General features: G+C 35.8%; 1 long non-coding RNA gene across 2 annotated transcripts in view; it reads left to right on the top strand.

Moving 5' to 3' along the window:
* Positions 1-18,840, top strand: part of LOC120093257 (uncharacterized) — a 302,254-nt gene that overhangs the window by 72,787 nt on the left and 210,627 nt on the right. For both annotated transcript variants that reach the window (XR_015623485.1, XR_015623484.1), the window contains exon 2: positions 16,410-16,497. This is a non-coding gene — a long non-coding RNA (uncharacterized LOC120093257). The remainder of the gene's footprint in view (positions 1-16,409; positions 16,498-18,840) is intronic.

Raw genomic sequence — 18,840 nt, 5'->3', positions numbered from 1 at the left:
TTTCATAATAGTCATAAATGATATAAAATATCTTAGTGTGACTCTATCCAAGCAAGTGAAAGATCTGTATGACAAGGACTTCGTCCCTGAAGAAAGAAATCAAAGATCTTAGAAGATGGAAATGTCTACCACACTCATGGATCAGCAAGGTCTGCAATTTTCATGATTTCATTTTTTTTTCCGGAGCTGGGGACCGAACCCAGGGCCTTGCGCTTGCTAGGCAAGCACTCTACCACTGAGCTAAATCCCCAAACCCCATGATTTCATTTTTTAAAACTGAGTAATATTATATTTGATTTTTGAAAAAGAAGCCAAAACCATCCAGTGGAAAATAGCATTTCCAACAAATAGTGCTGGTTCAACTGGCAGTCAGCATGTAGAAGAATGCAAATTGATCTATTCTTCTTGTACAACGCTGAATTCCAAGTGTATCGATGACTTCTACATAAAACCAGATATGCTGAATCTAATAGAAAAGAAAGTGAAGAAGAGCCTTGAACACATGGGCACTGGCGAAAATTACCTGAACAGAAAGGACACCAATGGCTCATGCTCCAAGATCAAAAATCAAGAAATGGGACCATAAAATTTCAAAGCTTTAAGGCAAAGGACAATGTCAATAGGACAAAATGGCAACCTACAGATGTTTACCCACCCTATATCTGATAGAGGGCTAATATCTGACATATACAAATAACTCAAGAAGTTAGACTTCAGAAAGACTAGAGTCTATCTACCTCAAGATCTAGCTATACTACTCGGGCATATTACTCAAAGAACACTTCATCCATCTATAGAGAAATGTGTTCAGCTGGCTTTTTTATGCTTTATTCATAATACTCTGAAATAGGACACAATCTAGATGTATTTCACTAATAAATAAAGAAAAAGTAGAGCATTCACACAGTATAATGTTACCCAGTTTTAAAAATGAAACCATGAAAATTGCAGATGAATGCATGATACTATTAAAAATTCATCTTGAGTGAGGTAATCCAGTTCTTGAAAGACAAATATGGTATGTATTTGCTTATACATGTGAGTTTTAGCTGGTAATGATAATGAAACTACAATCCATAAAACCACAGAGTTGAGGTATAGCGTAAGATACTGGGAGAGGTCAGTTATATCTTTCTAGGAAAGGGAAGCAACAGACATTTATGGGTGGAGCGAGGGTTAGGAATAGGCATGGGAGAATCAAGTAATGAGAGGAAGGGAAGATAGGAAATATGGGATGAGATAGCAAAAATATAGGGCCATTTGAAGAGTAATATGGGAACCTAATAGAGTAGAAGCTTGTGGTCCGAAGATGTCCACAAACCAAGGCTGTTGCCAAGACTATAGGCTGCTCTACCAAACTGACAGAAAGGCCCCAGTACTGAAGCTAGCAACAATTAAATGCATTGAACAAGGAGAAATCAAGCTAGTGCCCACATAAAAATTTCACACATTTGAGTTAGCATATGTTGTACAGGAAGCTACTTTGCCCACTACCAAAGGAGAAACATTGAAGGCATCTTTGCCTCAAATCCTTTGGTGTACAATGGTGCACTGCTGGAAAGTTATGCTAGTGTAACAGTGGTACAAAGCTGTGGACATAACCAACCAATATCTGATTTGAGTAACGTCCATTCCACAGGGCTGAACGCAAACCTAAGAAATTGGATCCAAATGAAAAGGATCTAGGAGGAGTAGAAGGAGTGGAAATCATAAATAGGATATATTGTTTGCAGGGAAAAATATTTTTATTGAAAGAAAACATAGGTAAAAGACACTCTTCATAAAATTTCAACATGTGCAAAATACGTGCGTACGTACAAGTATATGATTAACCAATTTATATTTAGTGTTAAAAATAGAAAATTATATCAGTACAAGAATGTAATAAATAGAATTAGCTGTTCCCACATTAAAATATTTCTAAGATATATGGGTTCATTTGTGCCTGTTTTACATGTAACAAAAAGAGAAAAACCTAAGAACAGTTTTCTCTAGGACCATGCTGGGAAGAAAGAGAAATAATAGAACACTGTGATTTTCCTATTTTATAGTTTTTTGATATTTAAACATATTGATATATTATTTTAATTTTAAAATGAAGTGATCTTGACATACTAGAACCAATTTTTAAATTCAGATTTGTTCATCTTAAATTTAACATGTGTCAAAGATTTTAAATATCTTTACCAATGCTTATATATTATAAATTTAGACATTCAAAGTTACATGATTAAATTCCAAGAAAGATAAGGTAACTATGTATATTTTTAAATAGAGAGTCATTCATTTTTGTGTCCATGAAGTTGTCCAGTTTTGGATACTCTGCAGAGTCTAGTAAGAAGTTATAAGTTCCTATTCTATGAATTCATTATTTTTTACTTGTTTGAGACCATTTGTACTGTATGACGATGAGAATATAAGCACTCAGCCAATGACAGTATAAGATCAATGTTTTGAATAGCTATGAAGAAAAGCTTTATGTAGAGATTTGTATTTCCAACCACACATGTACATAGAGCTTTGACAAGAAGATATGGGAAGAGTGAGCTGGAGATGGCTCAGTGGTGAAGAGCGTAGAGTCTGTACAAAGGTGAATGCTGTCTATATGTATTTCTTTTGTTTATTCATTCTTTTATTCTGTTTGTTTTGTTCTATTCTGATATGTGTGTTTTCATTTTCACTTATTTTATCATTATTATTTAGATGCCTGTTTGTTTTCTAAGGAGAGACAGAAAGGGTTTAACTTCAGATGGGAGAGGAGGAGAAGATGTTCTTGAAGAACTGGATGGGAAACTATATCAGAAAATACTGCATGAAAAATATCTACTCTTATATGAGAAAATGAAAATAAAGTGTGCACAGTTCTTGAAAAGAACCCCAGTTCAATTTTCAGCACCTATATCAGAAGGCTTACGATTACTACAATCGCCTGTAACGTCAGTTCCAGAGGATACACCTTGCTTCTACCTTCAAGCACAGTGCCCCCATACAAATACATATAATTAAAAAATAAAAACCAAATCTTAAGGCAAACTGATAGAAAAATTTGAAATAAAAAATTCCAAGAATTGAGTAGAAGCTTGAATAAGGTGAACAGTTTACCTATGATCAAATATGGAATATATAAATAAGTCTAAAGCAATTTTCTTTGATATACAAAATTAAACATATTGCTATGTGATGAACTAGGTATCAAAAAAATCAAAGTTCCTTAAAAATACAAAATCAAAACATTTTTATGACTATTAAACTAAAGTTTTAGATTGCTATCATAACTGGTATTCAGTAAGGTATTAATATTTATTAATTAAGAAATAAATTACTGGTATTACTAACTCCTCTGTGCCTGAAATTATTGTTGAGTATAATCCATATCCCTCTCATCACTATAGCCCTAGGAATTGGTTATGTGAATCAATGATGCCTGACAAGGCTACCATCTAGTGGTGATTAGTTTAAATTTTAGACAGTTAACTCAGGACCATTTATATTCTCAAGGGAAGGAGGCTGAGAAATTCTGCTACAGCAACAAAATTCACACTGATAAAGATGAATACTTGATTGGAAAAAGCATGAGGCTCTAATTAATGATGTTGTAGTCTATGTCGGCACTTTCAAATGCACCCTATTATGGATGCTTGTGGTGATGAATCTAAGCAGGATAAGACAGTGTTACTTAATTGTGTTGACAAGAAAAAGAATAATTGACAATATTGCCTACCATTTGTGAAACAGTGTATTATTTGCATTACTTTATGGTATTATCATATACTATAAAGCTGTTTAAGTCATTGTTCACTGTACTACAGAAAGTTGAGTAATTTTTTCAAAAATATGTAGAAAAATGGTGACAGGCAAAATCAGGAACACTTATTGAGATAAATGAGTAGAGAAAGTCAACCCAATGACCTAAGTAACCAACTATCCAAGTACCCGACTAACTGCTTATCGATTCTACTATCAGTGTTTTCCAACCATGGTTCTTTAGGAAAAACTTGGTAGTGTTTGGAATTTTGCGTGCTAATAAATATCTTCCATGGCACAACTCACATCCCATCACAGACCTCCATGTATTTGCAACTTGAGCAGAGGATCCCATGAGACTTTACACTCATATACGAAGAACTCTAAAGACTTTATGCTGGTTTTCTCAATTAATTACAGCAAATGTCAACATGGACAGCTTGTTACAGCTAATTGAATTTGACAGGTTAACTTGAGAGTCCTTTTTCTGAATGCATTAGGGAGTTAGGGCAAGCAAAAGGCTGCCTACAACAGAAAACAGAGATTGCAAGCAAAAAAAAATGTAGTGTACTCATCACTAGGCAGTTTGGAAATATTTTTTAGTGAAAAGGTTTGATCTGTGAGGTGCTGCGTCATCATTCTTGAATAGTTCAATTTGCTTCTATGAGTATTTCATGTTGTCTATTAAAAATTAGCATAGAATAGTAAGTTTCCTTATAGTATTTTCAGTCATTCATTTTCACTGATCCTCTTGTCACACTTCTTTCTTCTCTTTTCTTTCACCTCCCAACCCTTAACTTCCTCTGGCGCTTGTTGCAGAATATTTGATGACACTGTGAACCCCAAGCTCATGTTGTTTAGGGGGAAAATCTGTTTCTAGTTGTGGTGTGGTTCAGCCTTAACACACATCTTTAATCCACACTCTTACTGCTTATTGTAAACAGGATTAAATAAAGTCAACCAGAGGTGGAACAAGCAACCATTTTACAGGGAAGAAACATGAAAAAGTCATAGAGCATAAGGGGAAGTCAGGAAGATGGCTAGAGAGACACACAGGAGGTAGAAGGGAGGAACATTCAGTTTGAGATGGCATGGAGAAGAAGAGAGTCCTTTTGGAACATCAGTTGTGGAAAGGAGGTCAGCTGGATGCTTTCTCTGCCTCTTAGATCTAGCGGGTTTTTATCCCTGCACCGGGCTCCAGAGTCTTCATTAGTAAAATCAAATGACTGAGAATTTGTTACAAAAAAAGCAAAACAAACAACAAACAAAACAGGCCCTCTTGCCTCTTGCCTCTTCCATCCCTAACCCCAGCTACTCACTTCTGCTTTCAAATCACATATGTTCTATGACTGACTACCTCCCCCAAAATTGTTTTTCCCCTCTCATATTCTCTCTTCCATTATGATAAAGATCTTAGGTATTTCTAAACTAAGATTTTTAGAATATCAGTGACTTTTTGTATTATGCGAATATCTGCACAAGATGAAAAGAAATTGCTATTTCATGCTTTCTATTGAGTGTATCCAAAAGCCATGACCAGTCACAGCTTCCAAATTAATTTCATTTTCTGGCTTCTTAATTTAAATTTATCTCATTTACCTATATCTCAGAGGCTTGTCAACCTGTAATACCAGAACACTCAATCTGATCAAATACAATTTTTAACTTCATTTTCTCATAAGTCCACCACTCATACCTTTCAATGATTCCTTTTTTCCTATCCCTCCAATGTCTTGGAAATCTCTGATTACTGATGTTTATGGCTCTAATTCTCACTATGTTAACTTATTTAATGATGATTTAAAACATGTATTTGATAATCTTTCATTTTCTCATGTTCTATATTCTACTGCCTTAAATTCCATTCTCTGGATGATTATAACTTGATTTTACCCCAAATTTAAAATTTGATTGCCCTGTTTATGTCTTTAAAAGACTAAATACTAATTTTATATAAAATTAAATTGTTTATTAAAACTGAGGTATATGTAGCCTTGTACAGTTCTAAAATTTTTTTAAATGTAAATAAAAAAATCAAATTTCTAAGGAGACATTTGATTACTCAAAGTATAGGAAAATGAATGGAAATAGGACTACAAAATTAAAGGAAGATAGAAACAAAGCAAATGGGGACCAGGAAGATGTCACAGCAGTTATGAGCCCTGCTTCTCCTTCAGAGGACTCTGATTTTGTTCTCAGTTCCCAGGTATAATGGCTTACGATTCTCTGTAACACCAGCTCTTCTGGCTCCTGTGGGCACTTCACTTAGAGACATTTAATACACACACACGCAGAGAGAGAGAGAGAGAGAGAGAGAGAGAGAGAGAGAGAGAGAGAGAGAGAGAATAAAATTAAGATTAAATAAATGAAAAGAAATCGAAACAATCCAATATTATCAGCCACCATATCTGAAGATGACATTCTGGTTTGTTCTCTCCCAGCACTGTGTAAACTAGGCTCATCTCTAATCTCAGGACCTGAAAAGTAGAGAGAGAAGAGTCAGGAGATTTATGGCTAAATAGTTCAACTCTAAACAGAAGAGATTTTGAGACTACATTAAAAGAAGGTGCGAGACAAGAAGCCTGTAAAAGATGCACAGAGCAAACAGTGTGGTTCTAGGAACGTGGAATGGTTTGGGAAATATTAAGGTTATAACATAATTCCTAATCATTTTAAGAGAATTAAATCGGATAGTATGCAATTTCAAACCTGTGTAAAATTGAATTAGAAAAGACTTGCCCCATCCACTAAGACACAAATCACTAAATGTTGGCCAGCAACTAAATGGTTCAATGTGTGAGAGTGCTTCCTGGGTAAGGCTGACAAATTGAGTTGGATCCTATGATTTTCTTGTGCCCTCCACATGTACAGTAAGGCATGCCCAAATATACACACAAATAAAATAAAAACAACCCAAATAACCTCACAAATATAAAATAATACAATCTAGAAGGTGTAAATAATACAATTTGATTACACTTATAGTTCAGCTAAAAAATTAAAATCTATGATTTGGGAAAACATATTTGCTTTTTTGCATGTCATAAAAGACAAATAATAGATATTGAAATGTACTTTTCAAACAATAAGTAAAGGAAAACAATCTGATATAAATGAGAAAAGTTCTGAACAAATGTTTGATGAAGGAGAATATATAAAGACCAATAATAAAAATAAGCGAGTGTCCAGTAGTTATAAAAATCTGTGTCTGATCATAAGAGAACTACTGATTAGGGAAATGTAATCTTAGTTCACAATGTAATACCATAGTTATGAACATGACTCAAAGATTGACAGCATTCAAGGCTGGTCAGCTTATGGAAGAACAAAAAACATAATGCAGTATTAATAGTTTTTACATTATACAGTTATTTTAGACAAAGATTGCTGATCTTATTAGATAATACCCAAGAGTTGGTTCAAAAGATAGGAACATAAATACTCACAAGGTGACTTGACTTTGTGAAAAAATTATAAACTTTACATTAGGGCAGGTCAAAACTAGAATCAAATGCAATGTTTATGAATAGGAAAATAGATACATTATTGTTTTATTCAAACTATTGTTCACTACTCAGACATGTTAAAAAACTGAATACTGACCTGCACACCAATAATACGAGGGATGCCTTGTTGCAGAAAGAAATCCAGACAGAAAAAGCAGGTGATCTTTTTATGTCTATTTACTTGAAAGGCAAAACGTGTGACAAGGATGCTGAAGTGGCTCTTCACAGGTGATGGCTTCTGGCGTACAGGCTGGACAGGAGGAACTCAGATACTCAGTTCTACTTACGGCACAGGCCACTGCGAGTTTGACTATGCTGAGAGCACAAATTTGACTTTTAAGTTTTTCTTTTGTTTAATTTAATTTTTTTATTTAAATCTTTTTGTGGGTGCAGTCCCAAGGGATGACAGTGAAATTAGTGTGATTGGGGTGCATGATGTGAATTTCCCAAAGAATATGTATACATGCATACACATACACACACACACACACACACACACACACACCTTTATGATAGTTGTTTAAAGAACAATTGCTGGGAAAGCCCACAAGAGAAACTTCTGGAATAATAGAAATATTTAATCCCTAACTTTAATGGAATTTGAGTGTTTAGTTGCACTCACATATGTAATGTCCTTGTATAATGTTACGCTGCTCTATTATCTTTTCCTATCTGCTACCGCAAAATGATCTCCTTCCCCCTTCCAGAATTTACTTTCTAGTTTCATGGTATACTTTTTAAATTTAAATTCCATCTTTCAAGAAATCTTGAGCCACTTGTCTTTCCATTTGCACTTTCTTTTGCTTAATACAATGGTCTCCAGTTCCATGTATTACATCGGATTGTGCATATTGTTCCTTTTTCTTTATCCATCCATACGTTAATGGGACCTGGATGAATGTCATAACCTGAGTGCTGTGAATAGTGCTGTAATAAATATTGATATTTAAGTAGGAGAGATTATATTTAAGTATCCTCAGCATTCAACTGTGCTTGTGCTCACACACACATACGTGCATGCACACATATATGCACACACTCAAGTAACCCACATAAAAACACATATAACTGCATAGTTATTAATTATATATTAGTCAATTCCATACAATATATTAGCCAATTTTGTCAGCCAAATCATTTGCTGATAGACGTGCACAAGTCATGCTGTATACAATGAGTATGCAAAATTTTTATTCTTTAATTGTGTCTCAATGAAGGTAGAAAATAAGTCAGATGTTTATGCTGATATCTGAGGCAGTATGCATTGGATGAAAATTTGTCCAAGAGTTACATGTAATTTAAATTCATGTAGCATTAAGCTGACCTTCTAATATCTAACTGTTCTATATGTAATTCAGAGTGAGATAAAATATTTTCTCAACGAACACTTTATTTTATATTAAAATTAGTTATTTACAAAAATAATTGAATGATTATTTAGAATTTTTCTTGTTCTTAACTTACTCTTATAAGATTTCTACACAGAATACAAGATTATTAATTAGTGAGGTAGTTGTTTAACATTTATACTAGTGGACATATTAGGAAAATTTATCTTTTTATCCAGAATTTTACCATTTTCAATCATATTAGCAAATTTACTGACTTCCATGGATTTCCAATATTTGTATAATATTTAATAAGAGGAATGTAGTTAGAAAGTTATCTAAATGAGGAAGCTTTAAGTTAGAAGTTTGTCTTTGAGAAGGTGTTGCATGAATGTAAATGTCTATAGTGATCAGGTTGCATTAAAATAGGATATGTTTTCAAGAGTAAAACCTTAGTATCTTAATTTTAACTCACTGAATATATTAATGTGAACATACTAATGTGAATATATTAATGTGAATATATTAATGTGAATTAATGTTAAGAAATGTAGTAATAAATAACCAATATGAACCTGCAACTGAAAAATGCTAGGATAAATTATCAAATATGAAACTACTAAATTATCAATATGAATTTGGGAGATGAGTATTACAACGAATTTAAAAGTGGAAAAGGTACTCAAAAAGAATTGATAATTTTATTTCAGTGAAATACATTATATTTAAACACTCTAGCTTTAGGTTTTTCTTGCCCAGACAGAATAAGTAAAGTTCATACTGAGATATTCTAATAAGTTGTGCTATACATTGTTTTTAACATAACCAACCCAGTAAAAATATGGACACCTTAAGCTACAAATTTCACAGGGTTGAAGTCTGAGGCGACCATGAGACTGTACCCTAGACCAGATGCTTCTGTTTTAACAAGTTCACTGTAAGAAAAAAATATTCACAATCTAGTTGCCTCTCAAGCAGCATCCTTTCTACTTTTAGAGATACTAACAGGCACCCTAGCTAGACAATGTGGGTAAGTCCTTAGCAAACAGACAGTTCTGGTGCCAAGATGCCTCACGTAGGGAGCAAGTTTACCTCAAAGTTAAGCGTCCTCTTCTTCTTTTTCCTGCCTCTTCCCTGGGAATCATAGAGCCTCTCTATAGACTTTTGCTTGAAACCCACCCCATCCCCCAAAGAACCATAAGAAGTTGCTCTGTTTTCTCTCTTTAAAGACCCTGTCATGTCAGTCTCTGGCAGTGAGGCCTGAATACTCCTTTGATTTCCCATGATTCTCTTGCCTGTCTGTCTGGATTAATAACTCTTCTAATAAATTCCTTATTTCCTAGTAGTTTCTCTTAGTGGACTCTTGAAGCCCCTCCATTCACATAGTACAGAAAAGGAATGGTGGAATTTGGACACGTTTTAACTAAGTTATTGTGGTAGATTTTAAAGTAAACATAAAATTCATGTTATGGCATAAAGTTTTATATTTATTTGTTAACATTTTTGCATATATATATAAGGGTGTGTGTGTGTGTGTGTGTGTGTGTGTGTTTGTGTGTTGTTATTCTTTCAGGAAGATGTTTGTATGTGTGTAGATCAGAGGAGAATTCTGGAAAGGCAGCTCTTTCCTTCTATAATGTGGGTTCTGGGAGTTTAATGCCAGAACAAATCTGTGGAATACAAGCGTTCCAAGCAAAGCAGTATATTTTTACAACTTAAGACTCCTTTCCATGAAGGCACAACATATGCGAACTTATGAAACACAATGAAAGCTGTGCTAAGAGGAAAACTCATAGCTCTGTGTGCCTCCATAAAGAAATAGGAGAGAGCATACATTCGCAGCTTGACAGCACACCTAAAAGCTCTAGAACAAAAAGAAGCAAATACACCCAAGAGGAGCAGAAGGCAGGAAATAATCAACTCAGGGCTGAAATCAAACAAGTAGAAACAAAAAGAACTATACAAAGAATCAAAAAACCAGGAGCTGGTTCTTTGAGAAAATCAACAAGAAAGATAAACCCTTAGCCAGACTAACCAGAGGGCACAGAGAGTACATCCAGATTAACAAAATCAGAAATGAAAAGAGAGACAATACAACAGAATCTGAAGAAATTAAAAAAAAATCATTAGATCCTACTACAAAAACCTATATTCAACAAAACTAGAAATTCTGGAGGAAATGGACAAAATTAAATCAGGAAGATATGAACCATCTAAACAACCCCATTAGTCCTAAAGAAATAGAAGCAGTTATTAAAGGTCTCCTAACCAAAAGGAGCACAAGACCAGATGGGTTTAGTGCAGAACTTTATCAGACCTTCATAGAAGACCTCATAGCAACACTGTCCAAACTATTCCACAAAATAGAAACAGATGGAGTGCTACCTAATTCCTTCTATGAAGCCACAATTGCAGTTATACCTAAACCACACAAAGACCCAACAAAGAAAGAGAACTTCAGACCATTTTCCCTTGTGAATATAGACACAAAAATACTCAATAAAATTCTTGCGAACCAAATCCAAGAGTACATCAAAATCATCATCTATCATGATCAAGTAGGCTTCATCCCAGGGATTCAGTGATGGTTCAATATATGGAAATCCATCAACGTGATCCACTACATAAACAAACTCAAAGAAAAAAAGACACATGATCATTTCATTAGATGCTGAGAAAGCAATTGAAAAAATTCAACAGCCCTTCATGATAAAAAAAAGTCCTGGAAAGATTAGGAATTCAAGGCCCATACCTAAGCATAGTAAAAGCCATATACAGCAAACACTAAATTAACGGAGAGAAACTTGAAGCAATCCCACTAAAATCAGGGACTAGACAAGGCTGCCCACTCTCTCCCTACTTATTCAATATAGTTCTTGAAGTCCTAGCCAGAGCAATCAGACAATGAAAGGAGGTTAAACAGATACAAATTGGAAAATGAGAAGTCAGAATATCACTATTTGCAGATGATATGATCATATATTTAAATTATCCCAAAAGTTCCACCAGAAAGCTTCTAAACCTTATAAACAACTTTAGCAAAGTGGCTAGGTATGAAAGTAACTCAAATCTGTAGCTTTCCTCTACTCAAAGGATAAACAGGCTGAGATTCTTCACAATATTCCCAAATAATATAAAATACCTCGATGTGACCCTAACTAAGCAGGTCAAAGATCTGTATGGCAAGAACTTCGAGTCTCTGAGGAAAGAAATTTAAGAAGATCACAGAAGATGGAAAGACCCTCCATGCTCATGGATTGGCAGGATTAATATAGTAAAAATGTCCGTTTTGCCAAAAGCAGTCTACAGATTCAATGCAATAACCATCATAATTCCAGCTCAATTCTTCATAGAATTAGAAAAAGCAATTTGCACATTCATTTGGAATAACAAAAAACCCAGGATCGCAAAAACTGTACTCAAAACTAAAAGAACTTCTATGGACTCACCATTCCTGACCTCAAGCAATATTACAGAGCAATAGTGATAAAAACTGTGTGGTATTGGGACAGAGACAGGCAGGTAGATCAGTGAAAATAGATATAGCATTGAAACCTAGGTTGATAAACTTCTAGGAAGGAACCTAAAGTCAAAGAAAACATAGCTAAACATTTTCACTGATAAACAGTTGTGTGCATACTACAGTATCAGAATGGAGAATTCATGCATCAAGACAACTTTAGGGATGCAGTGCTGCAAAAATAACTTATTGTTAGGACATTCATTTATGTAATTCATTGTATTAAGTGACAGAAAGAAAATACACACAATATAACTCCTTTTCAGATATTTAAACCTTGGCAGGAAAAAAAGACTTTCTACATTGTGAAATATATGATAATTATAAAATTTCTTCCAGTAAGAAACTTTCCAAAACATCTAGAAATATATCAGCATAAAACAAAATGGTAGTTTTCATGCATCAAAACCCAAAGCATGTTGGGAGATAAACAGAACAGACGACCCATTATACATTTAGTCATGTTCCAGAAAATAAAAATGAAAAGGATTACTTAGGAAAAAATTGGAAGCAGCAACAAAAACTGCAAAGCTATGTAATAAAAATGTTTTCTCACATAAACAGTACTAAGAACAGATTTAAATAACTGACAACCCATCCTTATACTAAAACTATGTTTTTAGAATTCGATGCTCTCATCAAGGCTTGACCAAAATTGGCATTTGCTTGATGTTAGAATGAGTGGAGGAGGGTCTGTTGTTATTCTGTGGTGGTCATTGGATGAGATAGTGTGACAAAAGAACCAGTTCGGTTCCCTTTCCTTGTGCATATTTCTTGTACCACTATCCCTACTTGCCCGTAGCAAGGAAGCTATCATCCCATGTTTGGACTGGAGACCTTTGAAAGCAATAGTTGCAATGGTGAATCTTTGCCCTAGGTGACCCTAATGTCCTATGTTAATTTACCAAAAATGACCAGCTTTCTGGAATCTCTCACAGCCTTAACCACTGGGCCAGCTCTGTATTTCAGTAGAGATGCTTATTGACTTTTACTTAACCTCCCCAATACTTTTCATAACATTCTATCCTTCTTCAGCCACAATTGTACAATGTCCTAATATTATAGTTAATTCCTCATTCAAATCCCCTTGTTCAACTCCCCCTTTAAACTCTACTGATATTTTATAAATGATTATGAACAACTCCATATCATATACAGCATTGACTTTTAAGATGCTGAAAAAGATTAAAAGAAGACAATTATGCTATCTTTAATGTCACCAAATTTCCTCAGAGTATAAATATTCCCATTTTATACTACTCATTTACAGAAGTAGTAAACAATTCCATTTGTATAAACATCACATGCTATTTGGCAGCATAATCATACCATTTAATAAACCTTATTTTAAGTGTTCTATGGATTTGGAAACTTTTCGATGTGAAGCAAATAATTAGTGATGAAATTGTTCTGTTGATAATTAGCAAGGAGTCAAAGTTTATTTTTACAAAGCCTTGATAATTCTTTCTTACTTTAGGTAATTTAAACAAAAGAAAAATACCCCCTTAAGCCTGGTTATTTTCTTCCTTTGAGTAGTCCATTCCCTTGTGGTTTCTCAAGGTCAGAGTTAAAACACAATGAACAGGGGACATAATAAATGGTGGATTTACACTCGAAAGCAAAGGATCTGTTTTCAGTGTGGGGGCTGTCAGCTTCATTCTTTATATTTCAATTTCAAGTTCTTTGCCTTCTCCTCTCCCAAACAGTGCTCATTATCGCAGGGAGGGAGACTTGTCACATGCAGTGACAAATTGTTTCATTTACTTAAGACCAAGCCTTTGTATTTCACTGCATAGGCTAATGAAAACACATCTTTAATGATAAGAAAAAGATGAAATCCTTACCTACTCAGAAAATTTCTGTGTTCCACGTTGACAGACCAACCCCATACTGAGTTGACAATCCAGCCGCATGAACAGCCAGTTCCTTCTAATCAGTAAATCATTGTGCCAATGACAACATCAACATAGTTCTTTTTTTGAGGTTAGTTTTTACAGATTCCTCTGCATACTGACAGTTTATTCATGAGGGAGGTCTCCTACCCAATGAATCAAAAATTAAAAAAAAAACATTGGTTTTTATGAAGTCATAGCACTTCATTGTTTTTTTCTAAATAGAAGTAAATCTCAGTGCTTATGAATATGCTAAGCCATGATTGTCTGTTGCGCATTCACCAATTACCTCTAATCCAGAACCAGCCAAGTAACCTGTGAAGACAACGAAGCTAAATTTGTTCCTCAGCATAGTAATGAGGAACTGGCTGTGTCTCAGAGGCAAATCTGTAAGGCAAGAAGAAAAACAGAATCAGACTGAAAGAAACATATTTACCAGGAGTTTGGTTATCTATTGCCTTGTAAACCACCTACATCAGGCTAAAAGGCTCTGTGTTGGAGGCATTAAAAGCAAATGTTTCAAATTTAGCCATAATGTTTGAATAAGAAGGATCTCCTGTGTTTTTAGCTCTGGTTACAGCTAGTAGCACTTTCTGAGATTGGGTCATGATGGTGCCAAGTTCAACAATGGCTGCATTTGTTGACATTTTCATAGTTAATGGCCTCTTAGAAAGTATGCCTCTTTAGAGGAAGCAGGTTTCTGGAATACGCTTTGAAGGCATAGGTCTTCCCTTTGCCTGGTGCTTGAACACCTGTCTCAGCTAACTGGCTATTAGAATCACCAGCTTTCCTCTGTCCTACCCTTGCCATGCCTTTTCCATGTTGAGGCTTTGCCACAGACCTAAAAGCAATGGAATTCTATGACCCTGAACTGAGACCATGAGTCAAAATGAAGCCTTCTTTCCTTTAGTTGTTTTCTCTGATACTGTGTCACACTTAGAAAATTTGAGGAATACATGGAGATGATGTGATTACTGGTTTTCCTCAACTTACCCAGAAACATGTTCCCTCTACCTCCTTGCACCTCTCCCCCTTAGCTTCCAGATGTAACTAAGCTTCCATGTTTCTGTCTTAAGAGTCATGACAGGTTAGACAGATAAGACTAAGTGCCAAAATGACTTGTAAAAAAAACAAACGGAACTCTCATTCCTTTGTAATGGTGGCTAGTGGCTAATGGAAATTTCTTCCCACTCAAACCTTGTTATTGGTATCTCTTTTATGTTGTCTTAGCATTTGTAGAGACCTTGTGTCAGATTTTATTATAATGTGTATTTCATTACGTCAACTATCAGTGTTGTAGTCCTTAAGAAGAAAAGACCCCTAATAAGATCAAGAAATGATCTTTTAATTCATTTACCTATTTTACTAACACATAAATACTAATCATTTCCTAAGAAATCCCTTCATGAAAAATATGCCCAACACTTGAAAGCAGGCATTAGTGCTGGATGCTTCCAGCCAGCCTTAGAGTGTTTGATTCATTTTCATGGTGAAAATGTTATTTTGCAATTGTAAGGTAATTTCAGAGCAATGATGGTCACATGCGAAACTTTTGACGTTTTATAATTTGTGAGTAAACAGAAATAAAAAGAGGAACTGGTAATGCGAGACAAATGAGCCCAGTAAGTGAAAAGAATACTGAGTTTACAAGTTATAGGAAAAATGAGTGTCTTCTATTTTATAATAAATCTAAAACCTGGAGCTGAGTGGGAGGCTCAGTGCTGCAGTTTTGGCCCCTGACTGCTGGTTATTTGGCTTTACAGTTCAATATCAGGCTGGATGACATAATAACTTTATTAGGAAACACAATCGATAAATAAGTAAAACATATCAAAACTCGTAAAATCATTAGTCTAGATATTTTCTTATCACTCATTATTATTATTATTTTATCATTTTTTACAGAAGATTGATTTTGCGTTTAACTGTGTAAATATGTGGTTATATGCAAGCCGGTGCAGGTTCCTGAGGAGGCCTGAAGAGGCTGTCAGATACCCTGGAGCTAGAGTTGCACACAGGTTTTGGCCCTCTAAGGTTGATGTTGGAAACTGAGCTAAGGTTCTCTATAGGAGCAATAGGCTCTCTTAATCTTTGAGCTATTTCTTCAGCCTCATATATACTTTCTCGACACTTAAAATTTTTTAAAAAGACATTCATAATTTTTGCAAGTTAACTTCAAAAAGTAAAGAACTCCACAAGACTTAATCTTTGATCATTGGCATTGAAATTCTTTCATCAGTGTTACAGAAATAAGAGGTATGGGAAGCCCTTATACTACTCTCCTGAATAGCACTGCCAGTAGCTTTTGACTCACAGTTCCTTGTGAATAGTCTGGCAAAACAAGGGGAATTTATTCTAAAAAGTAAATTGCTTATAGCTATAAGAATTTTATTTTGATCTGCTGTTATTTTCAATTCAGCAAGACTTGCTTGATGAAGATTTAAATCGTGGTATAAACTCATTCTCCTTCTGAGAACGTCATCTCCAGGGACCAGAGGACATACAAGGTACAGGTCCCCTTTGCAAATTTCTTCTGTATGTTGCAAATATGATTGATGTGTTTCTCAATGCATTCATTTTTATATTGAATATGAAAAAGGGGCCTCATGAGAGCTCAGACTGGTGGTGAGTCAAGAAAAAAAAGAATTGAGCCAAAATCATAATATTACTTGAGAAATCAAAAGGTTGATTTCTGGAGTGGTTGATTTCTAGTTTTTTCTGGAGTGAATGAAATGGTAGCTCCTCCCTAAAGATATGCCTTGTTCTAATACTCTAATGTGGTCTGAAAATAGGACTTCATTGGAAAAAGGGATCTTGACAATTTAATATATCTGTAATATTGAAATGACAGGAACTGCTGTTTGGCCCAAATCCATTAAAAATTCTTCTCCTTAAAGACTGGGAGAGGAGTTGAGGATAGGACTCAGTAAAAAAAGCATTTGTAGAACAAACCTGAAGACAAACAGGATGCACTAGCATAAGTGTCTTTAATCCCAGACACCCGGGTAGGGAGTTGGGAGCTATAGACAGGAAACTGTAAAAGAGCAAGCCTGGAACCACTCTGGCAATCAATTTGGAGGTTCCTCAGAAAAATGGAAATAGATCTACTTAAAGACCTAGCAAGAGTGGTAACTCTTGGGAACATAACCAAAAGATGGCCCACCATGCCACAGGGGTACATGTTCCACTATGTTCTTAAAGGTCTTATTTATGAAAGTCAGAAGCTGGAAACAACCCAGATGTCCTACGATAGAAGAATGGATACAGAAAATGTGGTTCATTCACACAATGGAATACTACTCAGCTATTAAGAATAGAGGACATTCTGTTTTGCAGGCAAATGGATGGAACTAGAAAATAACATTCTGAGTGAGAGGTAACTCAGACCAAGAAGGACATGCATGGTGTGCTCTCACTAATAAGTGGATATTAGCCAAAATAGAGAAAAAACAAAACAAACAAAACAAAACAAAAAACACCCAATACAAACAAACAAACAAACAAACAAAAAAAAACAAACAAGCACAGAATACTCAAGATAGAGTCCAAAGAACTGAAAAAGTTCAACATGCTGAAAAGGCCCAAGTGAGTATGCCTCAGTCCCACTTAGGAGGGAGAAGAAAGTAACAACATGGGATGACAGAGGGAGGCACAAGGGTGGGAAAGGGATTGAGGGTGCAGTAACAGGGGAGGTGGGGACCTGATATGGTATTGAATGGGGGAAAAGGTCTGAAGCTCTGAGGGCCAGCAGAGAAAATGGAAACAGGCTACTCCATAGGAAAGAGGTTCAGAAGATCCTCCAGAATGTACCAGAGACCTAGGAAGTGAGAGACTCTCAGGACTCAAAGAGGGGTACCCTAGATGAAATTCCCTAAACTTGGGAGAAGGATCTTATTGGAACCCACCTCCAGTGGAAAGACAGGACATCAAGTGAGGGATCAGATTGCTATCCCACAGTCAAAACTCTGATCCACAATTGTTCCTTTCTGAAAGAACTGCAGGGATGGAAATGGAGAAGCGCCTGAGGAAAAGAAGGTCCAGCGACAGGCCCAAAATGGGATCCAGCTCAAGGGGAAGCCCCAAGACCTAACACCATTGCTGAGGCTATGGGGTGCTCACAAAAAGGGACCTATCATGGCTGTCCTCCAAAAGACCCAACAAGCAGCTGAAAGAGTCAGATGCAGATATGTGCACCCAACCAATGACCAGAAGCTGCTGACCCCTATGGTTGAAATAGGGAAAAGCTGGAGGAAGGTAAGGAGGAGGACAACCCTGTAGGAGGACCAGCAGCCTCAATTAACCTGGACCCCCGAGATCTCTCTGACACTGGATCACCAGCCAGGCAGCATAGGCCAGCTGAGATGAGGCCCCCAACACATATGCAGCAGAGGACTCCTGGGTCGGGGTTCAATCAGAGAAGATGCAGCTAACCCTCAAGAGACTGGAGGTCCCAAGAAATTTAGAGATCCAGTGGGGTTGGGAGGTGGGGACATCCTCGTGGAGATAGGGGGTGCAATGTGGAATGTGAAGATGTATGGAATGTGGAATAGTCAGAAGATGGACCTGGAGGGGAATAAACCTGGAGTATATAAATGAATGAATGAATGAATAAATAAATAAGAGCAAGCGGGTTTAGGTATCAACAAAGAGACGTTATTTCATACAAAATAAAAAAAAAAAAGAACAGACATCCAAAATTGTGTTTGATGTCTGTAAGAAAGGTCACCAGAGAATCTGTACTTCTACACATGGAAAGAGGCAAGCAAAGATAGACAGACAGACACTTACCTAATTATTCATTACTACAGACACACAGAGGAGAAGGCACAGAGACAAAAGCAGGTTCTGGA

The sequence above is a fragment of the Rattus norvegicus genome, chromosome 6, assembly GCF_021556685.1.
Source record: "Rattus norvegicus strain SHRSP/BbbUtx chromosome 6, alternate assembly SHRSP_T2T, whole genome shotgun sequence".
NCBI classification, from domain to species: domain Eukaryota; kingdom Metazoa; phylum Chordata; class Mammalia; order Rodentia; family Muridae; genus Rattus; species Rattus norvegicus.
The sequence above is the reverse complement of the archived record's forward strand: the minus strand, read 5'-3'. Positions and strand labels throughout refer to the sequence as shown.